Raw genomic sequence first — 26435 nt, 5'->3', positions numbered from 1 at the left:
GAAAACTCATGCTGGTGGTAATGCAGGGCAATACAACTGACTGGGAAGATATAGCTAATGGAATATACTGTTACTATTATGATTTTGACCAAACTTCTATCTGATAGACCAATTAAAACTAAAAAATATATATTTGCATTTACTTTTCTTTGTTTTTTCTTTAATATTATTTATGTGTTTATGTAGATCTTACTTTCTTTCCTCTATCAATATTTTTTTCTTTCTGAAGAACTTCTTTAATATTACTTTCAAGGCATGTCTATTGAAAGTAAATATTTAAACATGAAATAATAGATCTCCACATTCCACTGTTTTTTCTATGAAACAGATATGTTTTGCTTTAACTTAAAGTCTTAAATAACATTTTATTATAATATTAAGATATTATTTTGTCAAATGTAAATACAGTTTAACAAATATTAAAGCATGTATCAATATGTGTCAACTGAGATGTAATAATCTTTAATGGATCATATCTAAATAGTGGAAAGTTCCACTATTATTATACAGTTCCACTGTATAATAAAGTTAGGCATTTGGAATCTATAATGACTTCTCTTCTAATCTCTCCATATTTCCATTAAATTATTTTTTGGTGGAAGTAATTTTACATTTATAAAAATGTATTCTAATGTCTTTTTTAGTTGGTACTATTTTATTAAACTGCTGTGCCATCATCATTTGAAAGATTTTTACTGCAGACTAAAAATTAATTGATAGCTGTTAGCAAGGAGAAAAATCAATGAAGTAGAAAAAGAAATGATTGTAATCATGGGCAAACACATTTTCATTAAGCAAAATCATTACAATGTAATGCATCATCTTAATTTGCATAATCTTCAAATAATATTGAAGATTATATATAAATCTAGGCTATATTCTTATATTTTTTAAATATACGATCATTTCAAACTCACATCAAAAACATTTATTTCTTTCTAATATTGGTTACATTTATCTTACTCTCAACTTTCCTCTTTTTTCCTTTGGTTGACTGACACCCTTTGTTCTTTTCATGGACTAAAGCTGTTGTACTGATTAGGACAATCTATGCTGATAGTGTCTCTGAGAATTTGTTTTGAATCTACTATGATTAGAATTTTATTTCTTCTTATTTTCATGAAGATAACTGACATAAAATTAACTGCCTATGTTTAAAGTATAGATCTCAATAGGTTTTAACATAATTATATACTCTGGAACCATCACCACAATCCAGATTATTAACATATTTTCACTTAAAAAAGTTTTCTTATTCCACTTTTAGTACCTTCCTTCTACCCACTTTAATTTCTACTTCCACAGACAACTACTGATCTGCTCTTTTCACATTACATTTGTTTTCTTTTCCAAAATGTATATACAAATTTAATCATATATGGTGTGTACTCTATCTGGTCCTGCTTATTTCTACTGGCATAATAATTTTGAGAATCGTCAATATCATAGCATGTATCAAGAGTTTATTCCTTTTAATTGCTGAGTAGCACATGATTAAATACATGTATCACAATTTGTTTAGTCTTTCACTTGTTGATAAAAATATAAGTTATTTCCCTCTTTTGGTAATACATACAAAGCTATTTTGAAAATTTTACGTAAGTCATAGTTATAGTTCAGAATTTCAACAAACACTGTCAATAAGTGAGATAAATACTAAGCAGAAAATCAATAAGAATATTCATGTGGACAGTTTCAGATATGAGTAAGACAAGATCTAAACCAGACAGTCAACTGAGGAAATAATATTCCACACGACTACAAGAAAATACTTTTTATCATTATTTTTTGTTTGCTTAACAGGAACATATAGACAATTCACCAAGAAAAAAACACATTTTGGATAATAAAACATAATTCAACAAATAACAAATAAATAAAATGCTACCGTGTAGTCTCATTGTGACAACAAAATCAATCTAAAAATTAATAACAGAAGACAACACAACAGTCATCTAAACATAAACTTACAGAATAAACGTATAAGTAGCCTATGTGTCAAAGAAGCCTTAAAATGATTAAAAAGTTAGCAATGAATGAAAAAAATTCAACATATGAAATATAGGTGATTTGTATAAAGAAGTTCTTTGAGGGAAACTTCTGCAATATTGTGATTGCATTAGACTTAAAGGAAAGGTCTCAAATAGAAGTGTAGATGTTTGATCAAGAATTCACAAAAAAACAGATGCAAAATTACCTAAAAGAATGCAGAAGGATAGGAGTAATAAACTTAAAAGTAGAATTAGATGAAATTGTAAACAGAAAATCAACAGAGAATAGTCAATTAAACACAAAGCTATTCAAAAAAAGAAACAAAAAAGTCAAAATCTATGAGCCACTAACAAAACTAGCAAAAAGAAAAAAAGATACGACATCTCTAACATTAGGATTTAAAAAGTGGACATGGCTACAGATCCTGCAGCCATTAAAGTATATGTAAGGAAATACTATGAAGAACTTCAGCCTCAGAATTAGATAGTTTAGAAGAAATGAACATTTTTTGTAAAACAACACGAAGTACCCAACTGAACCGAAGTGAAATAGACACATTGAATAGTCCCATAACCATCAAATAATTGAATTGGCAATTTATTAAATTATCAAGTCTAATCAACTTTGTGGTTTTTTTTTTTTTTTTTTTTTTTAGACAGAGTTTCACTCTTGTTCCCCAGGCTGCAGTGCAATGGAGCGATCTTGGCTCACTGCAACCTCCGCCTCCTGGGTTCAGGCAACTCTCCTGCCTCAGCCTCCAGAGTAGCTGGGATTACAGGCACGTGCCACCATGCCCAGCTAATTTTTTTTTTTTTTTTTTTTTTTTTTTTCAGTAGAGACGGGGTTTCACCATGTTGACCTGGATGGTCTCAATCTCTTGACCTCGTGATCCACCCACCTCGGCCTCCCGAAGTGCTGGGATTACAGGCTTGAGCCACCATGCCCGGCCAACTTTGTGGTTTTTTTTCAATAGCATTGTGCTTCATTTATTGTGCTTTCTTTTATTTCACTTTGCATCTGTGTTTCTGGATTCTTGGTCAGAATCTATATATTTCTGCAAAAAAATCTCTTAGCTCAAATATTTTTAAAAAATTAATAGCAATTTTACACAATCTCTTCCAAAACATGGATGAAGATATAATACATATAAATTCATTTTATAAGCACAATATTATCCTTATATGAACACCACAGAAAGATAATGCTAAAATATAAAACTACATAATAATATCTCACATAAACATTGACACAAATATCTTAACAAAATATTATCAAATCAGTTCAGTATTGTATAAAACAACTTGTACAACACAAGCAAGTGTATACAGGACTGTTTGAATATTTAAAAATCAAATAACCTACCACATCGACAAGCTACAGAATAAAATCCTTATGACTATATGATGTGATGAAGAAACATCTTTTGATATAATCCAACACTGTTCATGATTGTTAAAAATCTAAAAAATAGGGAAATTTATCTGCTTGTTACAAGATGTTTACACAAAATCTACAGTTGCCATTATAGTGATTGGTACTGGAATATATGACTTTCCTCCCAAATCAGGAAAATATCAAGCACATGTGATCTCATTGCTCTTACTCAAAATAGTGCTGAAAGATAGACCACAAAAATCAATCACATTTCTATGTACCAACAGGAAATATACAGAAACCAAAATTAAAGACATAATCTCATCTACAATCACTCCAATAAAAAAAATACTTGTAATATCAGTCCCTTTTCACACTGCTATAAATACATATGCAAGACTTGGTAATCTATAAAGAAAAGAAGTTTAATTTCCCTTTTGAACTGCCATAGCAGAAGTTCGCCATGATCACTTCACTCCTGCAACAGATTTCTGCCCGGACATCCAGCTGTTTCCATATGTCCTCTAAAATCTAGGCTGAAGTTCTCAAACCTCAATTTTTTATTTCTGTGCTCCTGCAGGTCCAACACAATGTGGAAAAACCCAGGTTTGGGGATTGCGCTCTCTGAAGAAATGGCCCAAGCTGTCCTTTGTCACCGTTTAGCCATGACTGTAGCTGAAGTGGCTGAGACACAGGGCACCGAGTCCTAATGTTGCGTAGAAAGAACAACAAGGGCCCTGGGCCAGGCCCACAAAACAATTTTCCCTCCTATGCCTTCTACCTGTATTGGGAAAGACTGTCACAAGGTCTCTGTCATGGCCTGGAGACACTTTCTCCATTGACTTGACGATTCACATTCAGTTACTCATTACGCATACAAATTTCTGTAGCGGCCTTGAATTTCTCACCAAAAAATTGATTTTTGTTTTCAATCCCATTGTGTTGCTGCAAATTATCTCAACGCTTATGTTCTGATTTACTCTTAAATTTAAGTTTCAATTTCATACCATCTCTTTGCGAATGCATAAAACTAAATGCTTTCAGAATAATGATGGTCATGTTTTAAATGCCTTGCTGCTTAGAAATTTCTCCTGACAGTTACCTTAAATCATTTCTCACAAGTTCAATGTTCCACAGACCTCTAGGACAGAAGCAAAATGCTGCTAGTCTCTGTGCTAACGCACAGCATGAGTGACCTTTAGCCCAGTCCCAGTAAATTTCTCATCACCATCTAAGACTACCTCAGCCTGGACTTTATAGTTCACATCACTATAAGCATTTTGGTCAAAACCATTCAACAAGTCTCCAGAAAGTTCCAAACATTCCCACATCATCCTATCTTATTCTGAGCCCTCCAAACTGCTCCAAGCTCTGCCCATTACCCAGTTTCACACTCACTTCCATACTTTCTAGTATCTTTATAACAGTAAGACACTATACGGCACCAATTCACTGTATATGTCCATTCTCTCACTGCTATAAAGGTACTACCAAAGACTGGGTAATTTATAAAGGAAAGAGGTTTAATTGAAGAATAAATAGTTCCACATGACTGGGGAGGCCTCATGAAACTTAAAGTTATAGTGGAAGGGGAAGCAAACGCATCTTACATGGCAGCAGGCAAGAGAGAGCACGTAAAGGGAGAAGAATCATTTATAAAACTATTGAATCTTGTGAGACTCACCCACTATCACAAAAACAGCATGGGGGAAACCGCCCCTGTAATCCAATTATTCCTCACTAGGTCCTTCCCCTGACACGTGGGGATTACAAAATGAGATGAGATTTGGTTAGTGAGACAGAACAAAACCATATAAATTACACACTTAACAAAATATACACAGGCCTGGTATGCTAATAACAAATGAGAAAAGGAATCAAATAAAATATGAACTAACAGCCACTACATACATGAATAGGAAAGCTCAGCATAGAAAATGTATCAATTTTTCTAAGTTGATCTGCACATTTAATAAAATTTCTCCAAAATATTATCAAGAATTTGTGTAGGCTGAAATCTGCTTCAAATTTACATAGAAAAGTATAGGGCTTAGAAAGCTAAACCATTCGTTATAATTAAAAAAAAATAGAGTGGAAAAAAATCAATCTAGCAAAGAGTAAGACTTACTATATAGTTTCAATAATCACAACTATGTGGTACTGGAAAAGAAATGGACAAATAGAACAATAAAACAAAATTTAAAAGGCCAGAAATTGAGCCATCCAACTATATTTCACTTCTTTTTGAAAAATATTTATAAGGAATTTAATAGAAGGGTAGTCTTTTCAGCTATAACAATTAGACATTCATAAGCAAAAGAAGTTTACCTAAATGTTATAATACATAATAAAAAATTAGTTCAGAGTGAATAATTGAATTGTATATAAATATAAAAATATAACATATATGACAATGGAAAATCTTTGTGATTCAGTGTAATGAAAAATGCTCTTAGACTTGCCATCAAAACGACAATAAAAATAATAAATTTTACTTTGTGTAAAATGAAAATACTTTGATCTGTGAAAGTTTATGTTAAAAACTAAAAGTAAACTTTACACTGGAAATATTTCCAACACATTTTTCAGACAAAAGACACATATTGGAAATATATGAAAAACTCTCAAAACTGAATTTGGGGGACAACAAATAAACATTCCAATAATAAAATAGATGAAAGGCATGAACAAGCTTTTCAGAGAAGAAGATACACAGATCATGAATTTTCCATGGAAAAATCTTCTGTCAGTAGTCATTAGGAAATGCCAATGAAGACCACAATGAGAAACCATGTGTATGACTGTGTATTATTGTATTTGTTTTTCAGCTTATGTATGCTACTATATAATGAAAATCAATTACAACAGTGATAAAAGAGATGGATAAGAAAAATCAGCATTATTTTGTTACTAAAGGGAGCTAGAAGAACTAGCACTACCAAGGAAGTGTTACAGTGTTGTTTGAAAATAATTGGATTTGTCATAAATGTATATTACAAACTATGCCATCCACTAAAAATCTTTAAGTAATAAAATGCTGATAAAGGAGAAAATATAGAATCATAATAACGCTCAATTAAAGCTACAAAAGGAAGAAGAGTTTTATACATATAGAACATGCATAAAAGAAAACTCCACTGAGCTAAAGGAGATACCACAAAAAGAAAAAATAAGAGCAACAATTAGAAAATGGTACCTGATGTGATATATATTAACCAAAATATATTGTTAATTCTTTTGAATATCAATGGTATGGATGCACCAATTAAAAGACAGAGGTTGTCAAAGTGGATCAAGATAAAATACCCAATCATATGCTGTCCGCAAGAAACTTATAGATTAAAAGTATCTATTTTAATGGCATACCTATTAAAGTAATACATAGAAACCAACCAGGAGGCAGAAGGGATCCCACAGCCCATTACAGCTGCTCTATCAAAAGGTTGCCAGACTGCTTCTGTAAGTGGGTCCCTGACTGATCACCTCCTCACTGAGTGGAACCTCCCAACCAGGGTATCCCCATCCCTGCCAGTATTTTCTGGTTGACATATATTTGAAAACTTCCTGGGAAAGAACTCCTAGAGGGAGGGATGAGGTTTTATCTTTGTTGTTTGGATAACTTAGCCCTTCCAGCCCCCATGCATTGGAGTGCCCAAGCAAATTGAAGGCAGAAGCAGTACCCCAGCACAGCACAGCTGCTCAATGAAAGTGTGGCCAGAATGCTTCTATAAGTGGGTCCCCAATCCTGTTCCTTCTGAATGGATGAGACCTACCAACTGGAGTCTACAGCCACCTCCTACAGGTGCGTTCAGGTCAACAACACGTTGGTAACTGCCTGGAACAAACCTTTCAGAGGAAGGAGACAGACTGCCATCTTTGCTGTTTTGCTGCCTTTGCTGTTGATAGTTCCAGTTACTGAAAAATCCAAGGTGACTAGGAACTGAAGCTAGCCCCAAGAAAATCACAGCAGCCCTACAGAATAGTGGCCTGTTAAAGAAAAAAAAAATCAGCAACCTCAAAATTTAAGGTAGATAAGCCCACAAAAATTAGAAAGGATCAGTGCAAGAATGCTGAAAACCCCAAAAAGCCAGTGCCCTCTTTCCTCCAAATGACTGAATCACCTCTCCAGCAAGAATTCAGAACTGAGCTGAAGCTGAGATGCCTGAGAAGATATAAGTAGAAATCAGGACATATGTAAAAGAAATCTTCACTGAGGTAAAGGAGCATGTTGTAACCCAATGCAAGGAAGCTAAACACCATGATAAAACATTGCAGGAACTGACAGACAAAATAGCCAGTGTAGAGAAGAATGTAAGTAACCTGACAGAGCTGAAAAACACACGGAAAGTATGAGTACGATTGATAATGCAATCACAAGTATTAACAGCAGAACAGACCAAATGGAGAAAACAATCTCAGAGCCTGAAGACTGTCTTTAAGAAATAAGACAGGCAGACAAGAAGAGAGAAGAAAAAAGAATAAGCTCAAATGAGCAAAACTTAGGAGAAATATGGGATTATGTGAAGAGACTGAATCTATGCGTTACTGGAGTAACTGAAAGATATGGGAGACTGGAACTAATTTGGAAAACATATTTTACAATATCATCCATTATAACTTCCCTAACCTAGATAGACAGGACAATATTCAAATTCAGGAAATGCAGAGAACCCTGGTAAGATACTCCACAAGAATATCATCACCATGACACATAATCATCAGATTCTACAATGTAGAAATTAAAGAAAAAATATTAAGAACAGCTAGAGAGAAAGGCCAGATCATATACAAAGGGAAGCCCATCAAACTAATAGCAGACCTCTCAGTGAATATCCTACAATCCAGAAGAGACAGAAATTAAATATTCAACATTCTTAAAGAAAATAAATTTCACCCCTGAATTTCATAGCTGGTCAAATTAAACTTGGGTATGCAAAGGAAAAATAAGATTTTTTTCAGACAACAAATGCTGAGAGAATTAATTACCACCAGACTAACCTTAGCAGAGCTCTGGAAGGAAGAAAAAAATATGAAAAGAAAAGATTGTTATCAGCTACTAAAAACCACACTGAAGTACACAGACCAATGACACTCTAAAGCAACCACATAAACAAGTCTGCACAGTACCCAGCTAATAATGATGACAGCATCAGATTCACACATATTAATACTAACATTAAATGTAAATGGGCTAAATGGCCCAATTAAAAGACACAGTGTGGCAAACTGGATAAACAACCAGGATGAGTTAATATGCAGTCCTCTGCTCTTGTGTCAGTTTGCGGAGAATGATGGTTTCCAGGTTCATCCATTTCCCTACAAAGGACACAAACTCATCATTTTTGATGGCTGCATAATATTCCATGGTGTATATGTACCACATTTTCCCTGTCCAGTCTGTTGGGGGGAAATGGGGGAGGGACAGAGGAATGGGGAGGTGGAGAGAGATAGCATGGGGAGAAATGCCAGATATAGGTGAAGGGGAGGAAAGCAGCAAATCACACTGCCACGTGTGTACCTATGCAACTATCTTGCATGTTCTTCACATGTACCCCAAAACCTAAAATGCAATTATATATATATATATATATATATATATATATATATATATATATATATGTCTGTGTGTGTGTGTGTGTGTGTGTGTGTGTGTGTGTGTGTATGTTCCTCAAGAGACCCATCTCACATGCAATGGCACACAAAAGGCTCAAGATAAAAGGATGAAGAAAAGTCTATCAAGCAAATTTAAACCAGAAAAAACGCAGGAGTTGCAATCCTAGTTTCTGACAACACAGATATTAACCCAACAAAGATTTTTTTTTAAAAAAGGAAATTAAACAATGATAAAACATTCAATTAAACAGGAAGTGTAACTATCCTAAGTAGATGTACATGCAGTAAAGGATCAACCAGATTCATGAAGCAGCTTCTTATAGACCTTTAACAATAATTGTGGAGATTTTAACATCCCACTGACAGTATTAAACAGACCATTGAGACAGAAAATTAACACAGATATTCAAGACATAAACTCAACACTAGATCAAATGGACCTGATAGATATCTACAGAACTCTCTATTCCAAAACAATAGAATATACATTCTTTTCATTGTCATATGACTCCTATTCTAAAATCAGTCACGTAATTGAAAATAAAATACTACTCAACAAATGCAAAATAACTGAAATCATAACGGTTTCTTGAACCACAGCAAAATCAAACCAGAACTAAAGTCTAAGAAATATACTTAAAACCATACAGTTACATGGAAATTGAATAATAAGCTCTTGAATGATTTTTGGGAAAATAATGAAATTAAGGCAGAAATCAAGTTCCTCGAAACTAATGAGAACAAAAATACATTTGTACCAGAATCTCTAGGACACAGTTAAGGTAGTGTTAAGAGGGAAATTTATACCATTAATTGTCCACATCAGAAAGTTAGAAATATTTCAGTTCTACAATCTAAGATTACAACTAAATGAACTGAAGAACCAAGAGCAAACAAATCCCAACGCTAGCAGAAGACAAGAAATAACCAAAATCAGAGCTGAACTGAAGGTGATAGAGACACACAAAATCATTCACAAGATCCATGAATCCAGGAGCTGGTTTTTTGGGGAAAATAAAGGATAGACTGCTAGCTGGACTAACAAGAAAAAAAAGAGATTTAAATAAACACAATGAGAAATATTAAGGAGCATATTACCACTGACCCCACAGAAATATAACCTTCGGAGAATATTATAAACATTTCTATGCATATAAACTAGAAAATCTAGAATAAATAAATATCTGAACACATACACCCTCAGTGTTGACTGAACCAGGGAGAAATTAAATCCTTGAACAAATTGATAATGAATTCTAAAATTGAAGCAGTAATAAATAGCCTACCAACCAAAATAAGCTTAGGACCAGATGAATTCTCTTATATGTAAAATTCAGGATTCACAACTGAATTCTATTAGTTCTAAAAAATAAAAAAAAATAAAAAAGCTTCTGTACTATTTTTACTGAAACTATTCCAAAAAATTAAAAAGGAGGGACTCCTCCCTAACTCACTTTATGAGGCCAGCATCATCCTTATACCAAAACCTGGCAGAGATACAACAGGTAAAAACAAAACAAACAAACAAACAAAAATGCCAGACCAATATCTTTGATGAACATCAGTGCAAAAATCCTCAAAGAAATACTAACAAACCATATCTAGCAGCACATCAAAAACCTAATTCACCATTATGAAGTAGGATTCATCCCTAGGATGCAAGGTTGGTTGAACATGCAGAAATCAATAAATGTGATTAATCACATAAACAGACCTAAAAGAAAAACCACATGATTATCTCAATAGATGCAGAAAAGGCTTTCAATAAAATTCAAATCCTTCATGTTAGAAACTCACAATAAAGTAGGTATTGAAAGAACATACATACCTCAAAATAATAAGAGCCATATATGAAAAATCCACATCCCACATCATATCAAATGAGCAAACGCTGGAAGCATTTCCCTTAAAAACAAGCACAAGACAAGGATGCCTTCTCTCACCACTCCTACTCAAAATAGTATTGGAAGTTCTGACCAGGGCAATCAGGCAAGAGACAGAAACAAAGGGCATTCAAATAGGAAGAGACAAAGTCAAACATTCCTGTTAACAGACAACATGGTCCTATATCAAGAAAACCCCATTGTCTGAGTCCAAAAGTTTTTTAAGCTTGTAAGCAACCAAATAGTCTCAGAATGCAAAATCAATGTGAAAAAAAAAAAAATGCTAGCATTCCTATAAAGCAACAGTAGTCAAGCTGGCAGCCAAATCACAATTGAACTCCCATTCACAACTGCAACAAAAATAAAATAAAATACCTAGAAATACAGCTAACCAGGGAGGTAAATGATCGCTACAAGAACTACAAACTATTGCTCAAAGAAATCAGAGATGACAAAAACAAATAGAAGAACATTCCATGTACCTACTTAGGAATAATCCATATTGTGAAAATGAGTATATGTCCCAAAGAACTGTATAGATTCAATGCTATTGACATCTTCATGGAACTAGAAAATACTATTTTGAAATTCCAGTGGAACAACAAGAAGAAAGAGCCCAAATAACCAAAACAATCATAAGCAACAAGAACAAAGCTGGAGGTTTCATGCTACTTGACTTCAAACTATACTACCAAAAGAGCATGGTACTGGTACAAGAACAAACATACAGACCACTGGGACAGGATAGAGAACACAGAAATAATGCTAGACACCTATAACTATCTTACCTGCAATTAAAATGTCAAAAGCGAGTGATGGGAAAGGATTCACTATTCAATAAATGTTGATGGGATAACTGGCCAGCCATATGCACAAAACCGAAACTGAAAATGCAGAAGGTCAGAAAAAGTTAACTCAAGATAGATTAAAGACTTAAATGTAAAACCCAAAACTGCAAAACCCTGGAAGGCAACGTAGGCAATTCCATTTAGTACACAGGCATAGACAAAGATTTCATGACAAAGATGCCAAAAGCAATTGCAATAAAAACAAAAACTGACAAATGGGATCTAATTGAACTGAAGAGTTTCTGCACAGGAAAATAAAACATCAGCAGAATAAACAGACACCCTACAGAATGGGGGAAAATTTGACAAAGGTCTAATATCTGTCATCGATAAGGATCTTAAACAAATTTACAAGAAAAAGAAACCAACAAGCTCGTCAAAACGTGGGCGGACGACATAAATAGCTACTCCAAAAGGAAAGACATGCATGCAGCCAATAGTCATGTGAAAAAAATGCTCAATGTCACTGATCATTAGAGAAATGCAAATTAAAGCCACATGAAATATTATCTAACAGCAGTCAGAATGGCTACTATTAAAAACTCAAAAAATAATGGATGCTGGTAAGGTTGTGGAGAAAAAAAGAACATTTATAAACTGTGGTTGGATTGTAAATTAGTTCAGCATTGTGGAAAACAGTCTTGCAATTCTTCAAAGACCTAAAGACGGAAATTCCTTTTGACCCAGCAATTCCATTACTGGGTATATACCCAAAGGAAGAGAAATCATTCTATTATAAAGACACATGTACATGTATGTTCACTGCAGCATGGTTCACAGTAGCAATGAAATGAAATAAACCTAAATGTCAATCAATCATACACTGGATAAAGAAAATATGTTACCTATACACCATGGAATACTATGCAGCCATGTAAAGAACAAGATCCTGTCCTTTGCAGGGACATGGATGGAGCTAATGACCGGTATCCTTAGCAAACTAACACAGAAACAGAAAACCAAATACCACATGTTCTCTCTTACAATTGGGAGCTAATGGTGAGAACACATGCATATACAGTGGCAACAACACACACTGGGACATTTCATAGGGTGGAGGTTGGAAACAACTGAAGTGTCCATCAATAGATGAATAGGTAAAGAAATGTGGTGCATATATGCAATGGGATAATATTTAGTCATAAAAAGAGATCCTGTCATTTGCAACGACATGGATGGTACCAGTGGTAATTATGTTAATTGAAATAAACCAGATGCAGAAAGATAAACATCATATATTCTCACTTATCTGTGGAGGCGAAAAATTTAAAAAAAAAATTATCTTCTGAAACGGAGTATAAAGATGCTTTCCAGCAGTTGTGAAAGGTAGGTGGGGAACAGGGGGAAGCAGGGATTATTAGTGGCTCCAACAGGTAATTGTAAATAATCAATGAGACCTATTATTTGCTAGCACACCATGATAACTATAGCAAAAAAAAAAAAAAAAACAGTTTAACTATTTACACAAAAATAACCAGAAGAGTATAATTGGATTGCTTGAAACATAAAAGATAAATGCTTGAAATAACACATTCTCTTACCCTGATGTGAGGATTTCACATTGCATGCCTGTATCAAAATATCTCATGTAACCCATAAATATATATACTTACTTGGTACCCACATAAGTTAAAATAAAAAGTAAAAAAAATAAAATAAATATTATATGGAGAAGAAAAAGACCCTGAATATCCAACACAATATTTAAGGGGATGCACAAGGTTGGTGAATTAACACTATCAGCCTTCAAGACACTAGAAATGATGGGAATAATTATCATTTCTTCAGAACAGAAAACATATTGTTATTCATATTTTCACAGACTGGTTTGCAAATTCTTCATGTTGTAGCCATAAAGATAAATATGTGGAAGAAGGTCAAGTTTATTGAACTTCATCTGTTATTTACCCATGTATCAGATATTTATCCATAATTGTATCCTATAGCAAACATTTCTTTATTGTTTGTTCATTTTACTTACTTTCATTTTCAGATTAGAGCTCTATTTGTTGGCTGGAGAAAATTACTTCAAAGACAATGTTGTTTATAAACGTTCAGTCCTATATATAAGTAATTATACAAAAAAATCATTTCAATAATGTTATAACTATGTTCTCTTTATTCAGACTCTTTAAAGCATAATTGTTTTCATTATAATTAGCCTTAATAATTGAAGTATTACTTTATTGCAAAATAATCATAATAAACTATTCATATAAAATACTACTTTATTATCTTAGTCACAATAACATATATAATTATTATATTACATGTTTATGTAATTATAATTCATTTTGTGGTAGCCCCTGAAATCTCTCTCTTCCAAGGAATACAGACAGTCAAGAATATTTGGCCTTTGTGCCTCTAAGAGTAACAAAACTTGATTATAAGCCATCTTGAAACATATTCTTTGTCTAACTTAAAAACCTTAGTTTAGGTAATAGAAATGTTCTCATTAGACATCAGGAGAAATGATGTAGACATATTAATAAACAGGATAACAGCACTGGGTCAGTGTTATGTTAATAAAGTGTAATATGGTGTGTAAAAGTAACGTGAATTATGTAGTATGTAATAATTTTATACATTATAAAATGGTGTTAAGCAGAGTGTAGTAACATTTCATCCCAAGGATTAATTTGAGGAGCTTGTCACAATTGCCCTGTCATCTGCTCACCCACTGTTCCTGACAGGTCTCTGAAACCAACTCATAATTGCTTAGGAAAAATTAGCATTTGGCCTTTCCCAGCCAAACTCACCTAGACTTATAAATGAAAGTTACTGCTCCAGAGTCAACTTTTTTTTTCAAGATTAGATAAGCAAAAACTGATAAAATTAAATTATAAGTAGAATGCATAAGTGCATACCTGCATTAGAACCAAAACTCATAAAGCAGATATATGTCAAGCATACCTCCAGAGTTATAAAAACTATGCAGAGTTTGTTGGTTTATTTATAACATACCCACTATTGAAATAATTGCTTACGGTTATCTTTTTAATTTTCCATTTACAAATTACAAATCCAATTACCACTTTAAAACTTCACTACCCATTGGGAACATTTTATTCTTTTCTTTAATGATATAGTCCTATAATACTAATTTTCACTTAAAATCTAAGTTGTGATTTTTTTTTAATTTTATAAAAATGATTTTGTGCTTACTTTGGCAGCACATATACTAAAATTAAAATGATACAGAGAAGATTAGCACGGCCTCTGTACAAGGCTGACTTACAAATTCATGAAGTGCTCAATATTTTCATGAAAATGGCCACACTGCCCAAAGAAATTTATAGGTTCAATGCTATTCATCTTCATTATTATTATCTTTTTTTATCTTTATCCAACTTTCTGTGAATTTAACTTTTTTAAATTTGATGATTTAAATTATGATCTATTGGTCATTCTTCAACTACATGTAAATTATTCTCTGGTTTCCACTTCAGCTACAACTCATAATTTTTATATAAATATTCTTATTAATAATTGTAAGATTCTAAATATTTTCAAACTTTTATCATGCTTTCCTTTTTCTTTTTTAATTATATAATTTCCTTTCTGTAGTTTTACACAATATTTAATATGTTTTTTTATATCATTTTTGCTCAGAGAAGTTTTGAAGTACACTTTTTATTTCACTTTGATTGGAGCTTGCTGCTTGGCCCGACACTTGGGTAAATTTCATAAATGTCACATCTGACTTGGAAAAAACTGACTGTTTTGCATTTTTGAGCAGGATATTCTACACACTAAGCTGCAACATAAATGAAAAGTTTGCCTTTTCTTTAGTGGCTGTGAATCTCGTCTTTCTAACTCTGACAGTGGGGAAGGCAGTTGATTAATGGCCTCTGTCACTGTCCTTCATCCACCACTGCATGTTGCCCCAAAGTCAAAATTCCCCTAGGAGGCTTCTAGGCAATGCCTGACCTATTTTTTTTTTTATTATTTTGACTTCCTCTATTGGACAACTTTGACTCGACAACCGCATTGGTTTCCTAGAGCTGCTGGAACGATTATCAAAGTGTCAGTGACTTAAAACAATTGAAATTCTTTCTAATTGATGCTAGGAGCAGAAGTCTGAAACAAGTAACACTGGACTGATATTAAGAAGTCATCAGAGCCATTCTTCCTCCAGAGGCTCCAGTGAAGAATGCATCCCTTGCTTATTCTAGCTTCTGGTGACTGCAGCATTTCCTGCCACCTGTGGCTGCATCACGCCCATCTCAGCTTCCTTGGCCATTTTCTTTCTTTTCTTGTGTGTGTCTTCTCCTTTTTCTATCAGTGTGAAATCTCCCTCTGCCTCTCTCTCAGGAGGACACTTCTAATTTAATTATCCAAGATAATACCTTTATCCTAAAATACGTAGTTTAATCTTATATATTACTAAACAAAATTATATTCTCAGGTTCTGGTAACTAGGGCCTGATATCCTTGGGGGACTTTTTCAGCAGACCACAAGGACTCCCTTTTAGCCTAGACACAATCTTCTTAAAGCTTTACTTCAGTATAAGACACTGACTGTCCAAAACTCCTTTCTTTCTTCAATCTTTTTACAGCTGGCCAATATGAACTGCCATCCAAGGACTCCTCCTGCTTACTTCCTTCACCCTTGCCAGTCATTTTCCTTTATTATTATTCTGCTGGTAGAGTACGGATTTCCTTAACCCTTACCATTGGCCAACCCAAGAACTAGAACAATTAGCACATTGGTGGTGTGGCCACAGTAGCAGAGATGTAGATTAGATACAGGCTTGGAAAATGGACTCCCACTTGCGAAGTTTAGTATAGCTACCGCTACTTCTCAGTACATAACCACTTAGCAATAAAGACAAATGCTGAGCAACTACTATGGCATTATTGATTGAATATACACACACGCAAAAAAACAAAAAACAAAACAAAAAAAAAAAACAAAAAACAAAAACAAAAAAAAAAAAAACAACTTTGTAATAAGTTGAATTCATTGGGAATACATTGGGAAAAGAAAATGCTCACCTGAGAGGTCAAGCATTTTATCTTCGTGAGGACAGATATCTATTCTGGCTCAGAATCTGCAGTTCCAGCTCACAAAGGTTCACCCAACAGTACTTTCCATCAGATTATCAAATTTTGAATTCACAAACACGGAATGTCATACAACATAGCAACATAGCGTCTAACCAGGGACCCAGCTGACTATCAATAAAGTACAGGATGGTAATGATTTTCATATTGTCTGGAATAATAGACATTCAATAATTCTTTGCTAAATTAATTATGTATTTTTATTCATGTAATATAATGTTATTTAGAATGTTTATTGGTATAGAAAGATAAATATAGCTTACTTTTGTTGACTGCAGGATTTATGTCATTTAATTGCCTATCTAGGAAATGATTTTTCATTTTACAATTGAGAAAAAATGGGAACAAAGAGCTCCTATTAATTCCGTAATTCAAATAGTTATTAGATGTAAGATGAGGTTTATAATGCTAGTTGTTTGACTTCAAGACCTCTCCTTTTACCTAAAACTTCTTAGAGAAAACTCCATGAGCATTTATCAGGTAGAAATTGAGATCAAAGTGTAACATATACAATTCGTAGTGAATGATTCCATGTACAGATATTCTTTGAAAATTCTGGCTTCTTCACTATGTAAGGAAAAATTTTAAATAATGGAACTGACAGTAGTGATGGTCCTAATGTCATAACACACAGAATCTTCAAGTGGAAATGAAAAAATATCATAAATAATTACAAAAGACTTGAGATTATAAAGTTTTATAACTCTGGCCCAAGTAATTGATCTAAGTATAATATTCTCTAAAAATAGACTTACATTGAAGAAATCATAATATAGTATAATTTCCAAACAACTAAAATTATTTCATGCAGCCTAGAACATTTTTTCATGTAAAATTTCTGATTTAACAATACATTTTTGGAAAAGGCTAACGAAGGCTAAGTTGTCAAGTAAACACATTGTTTTACCTAGTATTCTGTCAAATATCATGTACTTATTACACATTTAGATATTGTCTAAACATACCACCGTAGAGACAATATTTTATAAACAAGTTAAACTGCAACTTGTGGCATTATTCCTTTCCTGACAATGTTTCCCCAACTAGGTTTATAATTATTGATTAGGTTAGTGCAAAACTAATTGCAGATTTTGCCGTTAAAATTAATGTAATATAAATAATATGAGTAATATAAAATACAAAAATAAAATATAAATAAAATAAATATAAACAAGTAAAGAAGTATATAAGTAAAATATTAAAAATACTAGTAATGCAATGAAGTAATAAAAGTTAGATTAAGGAGTTTAAACACTGTCTTTACCACAGAACATTTCAGAATGTATAAGAGTATATGTATGTGTGTGTGCGTGTGTGTGTGTTCATACATATTTAAGTATATAATTATAAGTATACCTATAAATATGAGTACGTAACTATAAAATTATATAACCATATATATATATATATATATATATATATATATATATATATATAACATATAGTAACAATATATAAAATTTCTAAATAAATTCCATAAAATAGTATCTGCACTGGCCTTTTAGAAGTCAAAAGGTAAAAATGAGTTCTAATTTTAAGACACTAATTTTTATACTTTATGTTTTATATTTTGTAATTTTATAATTATAGAATACTCAGTTAAGAAAAATGTGTTCATTTTATAATGGAAAAATATCTTCCCTAAATGTATTTTACGTAAAACAACGATGTGTGCTTCTTAGCCTCTTTCCTGCAGTCAATGCTCTGATCTACCAGGATTTCTGTTTAGTATTTGTACATTTAGGTTGTACTTTGTCTATCTGAAAGTATTTTTTAGAGCAAGTATAGGCACAGTCCTCTTCTCTCTTCTAAGATGTTCTTAGACTATCCTTGCTCAACACAAACAAGTTTGATAGCAACCAAACAGGCAGTTTCTCAGCAAGTTCTGTGGCTCTCAGGTGGCCAGGTACCTTGCCAAGAGCAGCAGGTGATCCAATGTTGCCCACATTCCAGAGTTCTGCCAGAATCCTAGTGGAAAAGTTTTCTACCACCCAGTGACTGAAGACTATCCTTCTTCTGTGAGTTTCGAATCTTAGAATTGAAGGGGCCTCTTCCAAATTGATTCCACTCCATTGTACTCCTTGTCAGACCTAGAGCTAGCAGCTGTCCCCTACATTTGTAATCCTTGCATTTCTTAGTGTTTTCTATATCCTTTTACATCGTCAATCCGTTTTCACTAGTTAGTAATCTGTACTTTTTTAATTTATTTTTTTCAGATTTCTGCCTGGACCATAACTAATACAAAAGTTAACATAGTTATTCAATTCAAAAGAATTGTTAAATTCTTCTCTACTTGATTGCTTGGCAAGCATTTAAACAAAAATTTTATCACTGAGATTATTTGCTGGCTGTTATGGCATAAATTAACTCTTGACTGGGGATTTATTTGAAGAACCAGTAGTTTTCTTCATCTGTGAGATATATCCTCTGTCATCATCATGATCAGTGCATGAACACTTTCTTGCATGTCATGTACCATTATATGACATACGGTGCCCTCACTGACACCAATATTTCAGATTGACTGCAAGTTTGTTTCAACTGTGTTTTAATATCAGTTTTGAACAGCAAAAGAGAATTCGATATAGATGTGAGTTGTTCTTTCCCTTGTTAAGTGGTGAAATGGGAGATTGGGGAAAGACACTTGGAAAAAAGAAAACATACAATCTTCTGGGCCACCTTGAAACTTAGGTGCAAAAACAGTTTGAGAACAATTTATGCAAGAATTTTTATAATAATAGAATAGAATACATGTATTCTATGTGAATTTTGTGTTCTAAAAAATCTTAAAGTAATCAGGACTTTTTGGAAAAGTAAGGTTGAGTCAGTCCACTTGAACCTGGTGCGTCTCAGAAATAAAAATACAGATGCACACACACTAATTAGCAATGGAAACAACAAAAACACTCATAAGTTTAAGAAATAACTCCATTAGCCAAGGTAGGAAGCTCACCATGGCTATAGATTGCTTACAGGAATAGAAAAATATGTATCCTTCAAAATCAAAAATAAAGTAGAAATACTAGTTTGCAGACCCTGAGATAATGCAGACGTAACTGGACCTCTTAGCACCAGAAGCGGTATCAACATGCTAGGAGCCTAGAACTATCCAAGGCCAGGAATATGCACCTTTATGTAAGAATAACCTATTACAGGCATTTATTTTATTATTATTTTTTAAAGAACTCCAATAGGGATTCTCTCTGGGCAGTAGCCAAGCATTCTCCTTTTCTGCTAAAGATTTTTAGCTTCATGTATAATAATCTGACTCTCTTTGCTATAAAAAATAGTTCATATTCCAACATATGTTCAATTTATTCAACAAAATTTCCCCATTTTACAATTGTTGATACTTTAATTTGTATTTTAGAAATGTGTGTGGCAGGATGTAATATATTTGAAAGTTGAATATTCAGAAATTAAATTCCCCAAAATTTTCTGCTTAGTTACCTTTTTTGACAGGTTTGCATTATTTCTAGAGAGTCTCACACCTCAGTTGGAAGTCTATTGGCTTATGCTGTCGATTATTATATTATTTCATATACTGTGAGGGAAGACTCATGGTAAAAATTTATATGGAACATAAATGTAAAGTCTGATATATAAACCATAAGGCTAGGAGGAATATGTTAACTATGTTCCTTTGTCTTTATTACTAAAAATATTATAGCAATAATCTTCCATTTTAATTATAATAAATATGTTGTATCCCTTAGATTTTATTCAATTTTTATTAGAGAAATGCAAATCAAAACCACATTGAGACACCATCTCACACCAGTTAGAATGGCAATCATTAAAAAATCTGGAGACAACAGATGCTGGAGAGGATGTGGAGAAATAGGAACATTTTTACACTGCTTGTGAGAGTGTAAATTAGTTCAACCATTGTGGAAGACAGTGTGGTGATTCCTCAAGGACGTAGAAATAGAAATATCATTTGACCCAGCAATCCCATCACTGAGTATATACCCAAAGAATTATAAATTGTTCTATTATAAAGACACATGTGCACATATGTTCACTGTGGCACTGTTTACAATAGCAAAGACCGGGAACTCATCCAAATGTCCACCAGCGATAGACTGGATAAAGAAAATGTGGCACAAATACACCATAGAATACTACACAGCCATAAAAAACGATGAGTTCCTGTCTTCATGGGGACATGGATGAATCTGGAAACCATCTTTCTCAGCAAACTGACACTAGAACAGAAACCCAAACACCCATGTTATCACTCATAGGCAGGTGTTGAATAATTAGAACACGTGGACACAGGAAGGGGAGCATCACACACTGCTGTCAGTTGTGGTGGGAGGGGCTATAGGAGGGACAATGTGGGGTGGGGATGGTGGGGAGGGATAACGTGGGGAGATATACCAGATATATGTGATGGGGTGATGAAGGCAGCAAACCACTTTGCCAAGTATGTACCTATGCAACAATCCTACATGATCTGCACATGTACCCCAGAACCTAAAGTACAATTTAAAAAAAAAAATGAATGAAGGAGTGAAGGAATTAAAGGATGAACAATTTTAGTTTGTTTTTTCCTCACTTGAAATTTGTTATTATTTTTATGTAAGAATACCCAATACTTAGAACAGAATACCTATAAACTAAAATATATATAGACATGAATTACTTTTTTCAAATGAATTTGGGATATGAAAAATCATATATGGATTAGTTCTAAGAGAAAACATTTGAGATATAAGTAACTGTATTAAATTTGTTTTGTTACTTTCAAAATAATGGAAAAGGAAATCTCTTAGGAGTTGCTCTTGGAGATATTCTATGATTTTTGACAATCTGTAGAACACATCAGAATGAACTAATTATATCTGGGATTGAAGAGTCCCACATTCATTATAAAAAGTCAATCCTTATTAAAATATCAAGACTAATTAGCTGGTTAAAATTGGCATTTAATAACAAAATGCCATCAGACCCTACTATAGTCAATTGTGATTCTAGAGTTGCAGCATGTCTGTATAACTTTCTTACAAATCATTTTAATCATTAGATAATTTTTAAATAAACTTTTAGATGCAAGATTGATTATATCATCATTTATTTGAACATACTCTTTTGAACAGTCTTTGTGTTTCTGAAATGTATATATTGCATTATGAACATATTGTTATATTATGAATATTTTTATTTATTGTGTATGCTGTCTCTCCAAAAGGGAAATTGAATGTATTTCTAAGATTAATAATAACCCAAGTAACAGCTTGGAAATATATTTATTTATAATATTATAAGATTAAGTCAGTGTCCTGAACAAGACAGAAAAATGGTGCTTGTATTCTTCCAAATGTAGACCTAAAATTAATCATAAATTCCAGTCACATTAGAAAAAAATGAAAAACTAAGCCAGAAAAATCCTAAGAAGTTACAATTAAACATATATCACAACTGAATGAGAAACTGAGAACCCTTTGAGAAACCTATATCTTAAAACTAATCTTCATTTTTATTTAATTTTTTTATTTTGTGTGCTTTGTTCTAATTCATATAATCATTTGAACTAAAAAGGCTATGTAACAAATGAGCTATTCAATAGAAGTCATCACGATATTCACATCAAAAACCTGGTATTATTGAATAAATAGCTGCTGGATATATTCATTTATTAACAATATTAAGCTTCCCCAAACATTTCCTGTTTCTCAGTTAAAGATTTTATTTAGTAAATATATATACAAAGATATGACCATTAATACAATGTATGATGTAATAACAGTGTACAATATATTTGAAAACTTGTAATCAACAAAGATTGCATGTGCTTGTTGTATACATGTTGTTTTGAAATAGGTACATTGTGAAATAGCAAAATTGAGCTAATTGAGATGCATTTTTCTCATATACTTACTTTTGCAATGAGAACACTTAAAATCTATTTTCTTAGCAATTTTCAAAAATACGTTTATATTAACTATAGTCACAATATTGTACAAATGTCTTCTGAATTAATTTCTCCTATTGTACTGAAATTTTATGTATTTTGGCCCACTTCTCATCAGTCTCCTTCCTCTCCCACAGCTCCTAGTAACCACCATTCTACTCCCTACTTCCATGATTTCAACTTTTTACACAATACATGTAAGTGACACCATGTGGTATTTGCCTTTCTGTGCCTATCTAATTTCACTCAATATAGTGTCTTTCAGGTTCATCCACACTGCCATAAATGACAGACTTCTTTTTTCTTTAAGGCTGAATATTATTAAGTTGTGTGTTTATAATACATTTCCTTTATCTATTCATTTGTTGATAGATACTTAGTTTGATTCTCTATTTTGGCTACTATGAGTCACACTATAATGGACATGGAAATCTAGTTAACTCCTTGGCATACTGATGTCAATTTCTTTAAATATATACTCAGTAGTAGGATTGCTGGATCTTATGGTAGTTTGATTTTTAGTATTTTGAGGAACTACCATGCCATTTTCCATAATGGCTGCATTAATTTGCTTTCCCACTAACATCATGCAAGTTTTCTCTTTTCTTTTCATCCTGTTATTAGCTATCTTTTGCCTTTTTGATAAAAACCATTCTAACAAGTAAAAGGTCTAACTCATTTTGGTTTTAATTTGCATTTCTCTGGTAATTAGTGATATAGAGTATATTTACATATACTTGTTGGTCATTTGCATGTCTCATTTTGGGAAATGTTTATAGAGGCCCTTTGCTCATTTAAAAAATCCCATTATTTGTGTTCTTATTATTGGGTTAGTTGAGCACGTTATATATTTTGGATATTAATGCCTTATCAGATGTATACTAAGCAAACTTTTTTCCATTCAGCAAGTGTTTCTTTACTCTGTTAAGTTTTGCTTTTGTTATGCAGAGCTTCTCAATTTGATGTAATTTTATTTTTCCACTTTTGCTTTTGGTGTCTGTGCTTTTGAGGTCTTATCCAAAATATGCTTGCACGTCCCAGTTTTATCAAGTGTTTCCCTTAGCTTTTCTTCTAGTGTTTTCATAGCTTCAGGTTTTATATTTAACTGTTTAATTCATTTTTATTTGATTTTCATATACAGTCAGAAATAGTGGTCTAGTTTAATTTTTATCCATGTGGATATTCAGTTTTTCCAACACTATTTGTTGAAGAAACAGTTTTTTTTGCCAATTTGTGTTTTTGGCACCTTTGTCAAAAGTTAGTCAGCTGTGAATGCATGGATGTATTTCTGCGTTCTCTACTCTGTCCCATTGGTCTATGTTTCTGTTATGATTCATATTCAGCCATAAAAAAGAATGAGATAATATCCTTTGCAGTAACATGAATGGAGCTGGAAGCCAAAATCCTAAGTAAACCAATGCAAGAACAGAAAACCAAATATCATATGGTTTCACTTTTAAGTGGGAGGTAAACATTGAGCACCCATGAATCTGAATATGGAAACAATAATCCTTGTGGACTCCTAGATTGTGGAGGGAGTTAGAGGTTGGTTAAAAGACTACCTATTGGGTATGATGCTCACCACCTGGGTGACAGGATTTGTACTCCACGCCTCAAACTTATTCCATATTCCCATATAAAAAATATGCTCATGTATCCCCTGCATCTAAAATAAGAGTGAAAAAAATACTTACATTTATACCAAATTATTTTAAACTGACAACTTTCATCACAAAGAATATAAGTAAATAAAACTAAAAGTCTCTACACTTTAACTCCATCCTCCCACATCCATTTTGATTTTTTGGTATTTAAATTTATATCTTTTTATATTGCGTATCTTGGATGTATCCTGCTAAAGCAGTAAATTGTTTTAGTAATTATCATTTTTAACTTTTTTATCTTTAAGATTTTACCTAAAGACATGAGTGGTTTACACATCAAAATTCACATAATTCCTTCACAATTCATACAGTTCATCCACTGTATTTTTCAGCTACAGGCTTTCTGTTTGATATTTTAAACAATTATTTCAATGTTTTTGTTAAATTCCTGTGTTAATTTTTTTAATGGTTTCTTAATGTTTACTGGAATTTAGTTGAGATGCCCAAAAAGAGCTATTTTGAATCTCTGTTTCTGACATCAGATGTATCCATCTCTCCAGGGTTTGTCATTGGTACTCTCTTTAGTTATTTTGGTGAAGTCAAATTTCCCTGAAAGGACTTAATGTTTGTAAACATTAAATCAATATCTGGTGTTAAATAATTAGTTATTTGTTCCAGTCTTTACAGTCCGGCCTTGTTTGTACATTTCCTTCTTCAGAGGACCTTCCAAAAATTCAAAGGCAACTGGCTGTTGAGGTCTCAAAGTCTCTCTCGTCACTGCAACAATTTCAGCACTGCAGTGTGCCCTAAGCCCAGGTTCACCGTGCCATTATTGCAGATTCTGAGTTTCCTAGCCCTAGTCGTTCTAGGGGAGACCAAGGAGAATTTCATGCCTTTCCAGGCAAAGTCCTTCACTCATTTTTCACTTATGTTCCCTCAGTAAGAGTCTCCATCTGTGCTCCAATATCTGGAGTTAAAGGAGGGGTAACAGACAATCCCAAGGCCACCACAACTGAAACCATGCTGGATCACCTCTAGGGCTCATAGGAAGCCTGCAGCCACCATGGCCTTCCTATTATTGACATTTATGTGGGGACCAAGACTGCTTTAGTCAGCTGGTAGTGAAGCAGTCTGAAACTCTGGTGTATCCTCCCAGAGCAGCAGATTCTCTTCCATCTTGGGCTGGATTTAGAATCTGTTCTCAAGCATCAGCCTGGAATCATGGTCATGGGATAGTGCCCACTGCTGTGTTTTACTGTAGTGAGGCTGGTACTGAATTTCAAATAAGTGTCTACACGCTTTTCCCTCTCCCTTCTAGAAGCAAACAGATTATCTCTGTTGTTGCACAGCCTGGTGCTGGGGTAGGGGTGGTGCAGACAGTGCAAGACTGTTTTTTCTATTCTCTTTATTATGCCTTTTCTTGTTATTACGCCTAAATCATATCCTGGTTTCTTTAGCTCTTGAGAAGGTATTTTCTTGCATCAATAGTTATTTGAATTGACGTTTCTGAGAGAATTATCACTAGAAATATTTATTCCACAATCTTGTTTTGCCTTCTCTCTGTCACCTTAATAACATCTTCACCCAATTTAACTTTTCTTCTTTCATATAACACCACACTTTCTCTGCTCATGTCTTTATGAAGTTCTTGAAAGAGATGGCTCCATCTGATGTCTTTTATAAACATGTTCTAGTCCTTTGTCTAAACAAGGTTTAACTGCATGGTTTCACCAAAACTGAAACTCATTAAAGACCAATATATAACATATAGATCACTCCATTTTTTTTACATCCGTTTCCCCCTCTACTTCCAGCTCACCGCATTTTCTTCTCCTTTACTTTCTCCCTTGAAGATTTCATCTGTCTCTTGGATTATAATATCATTTATGTATTGACTTCCCCAAATTTATATCTCCAAGCTATGGCTTATTGCCTCACCTCTGGATTTTTTTTTTTTTATGATAACAAAAGCCCAGCATAGGTTCATAGAAGTACAATTAAAATACCAAAATTAACATATCTACAACTGAAACTTATGTTACACCATCCTGACCTCAAACTCCATCTGCAGTTTTTTCCTGCATAACTAAGGATGACTCCAACCTTCCAGTTGCTCAGTTGTAAAACTTGAAATCAC

General features: G+C 33.3%; 1 non-coding gene across 1 annotated transcript; it reads left to right on the top strand.

Annotated features, from left to right (window-relative positions):
- Window positions 1-14867: 14867 nt before the first annotated feature.
- On the top strand, window positions 14868-14974 carry LOC120367835 (U6 spliceosomal RNA). Its single transcript, XR_005582109.1, has one exon. It is a non-coding gene; the product is annotated as a U6 spliceosomal RNA (small nuclear RNA).
- Window positions 14975-26435: the final 11461 nt, after the last annotated feature.

The sequence above is a fragment of the Saimiri boliviensis genome, chromosome 3 (assembly GCF_048565385.1).
Source record: "Saimiri boliviensis isolate mSaiBol1 chromosome 3, mSaiBol1.pri, whole genome shotgun sequence".
Classification (NCBI taxonomy): domain Eukaryota; kingdom Metazoa; phylum Chordata; class Mammalia; order Primates; family Cebidae; genus Saimiri; species Saimiri boliviensis.
Note: the sequence above shows the minus strand (reverse complement) of the source record. Positions and strands in the feature narration are given on the sequence as shown.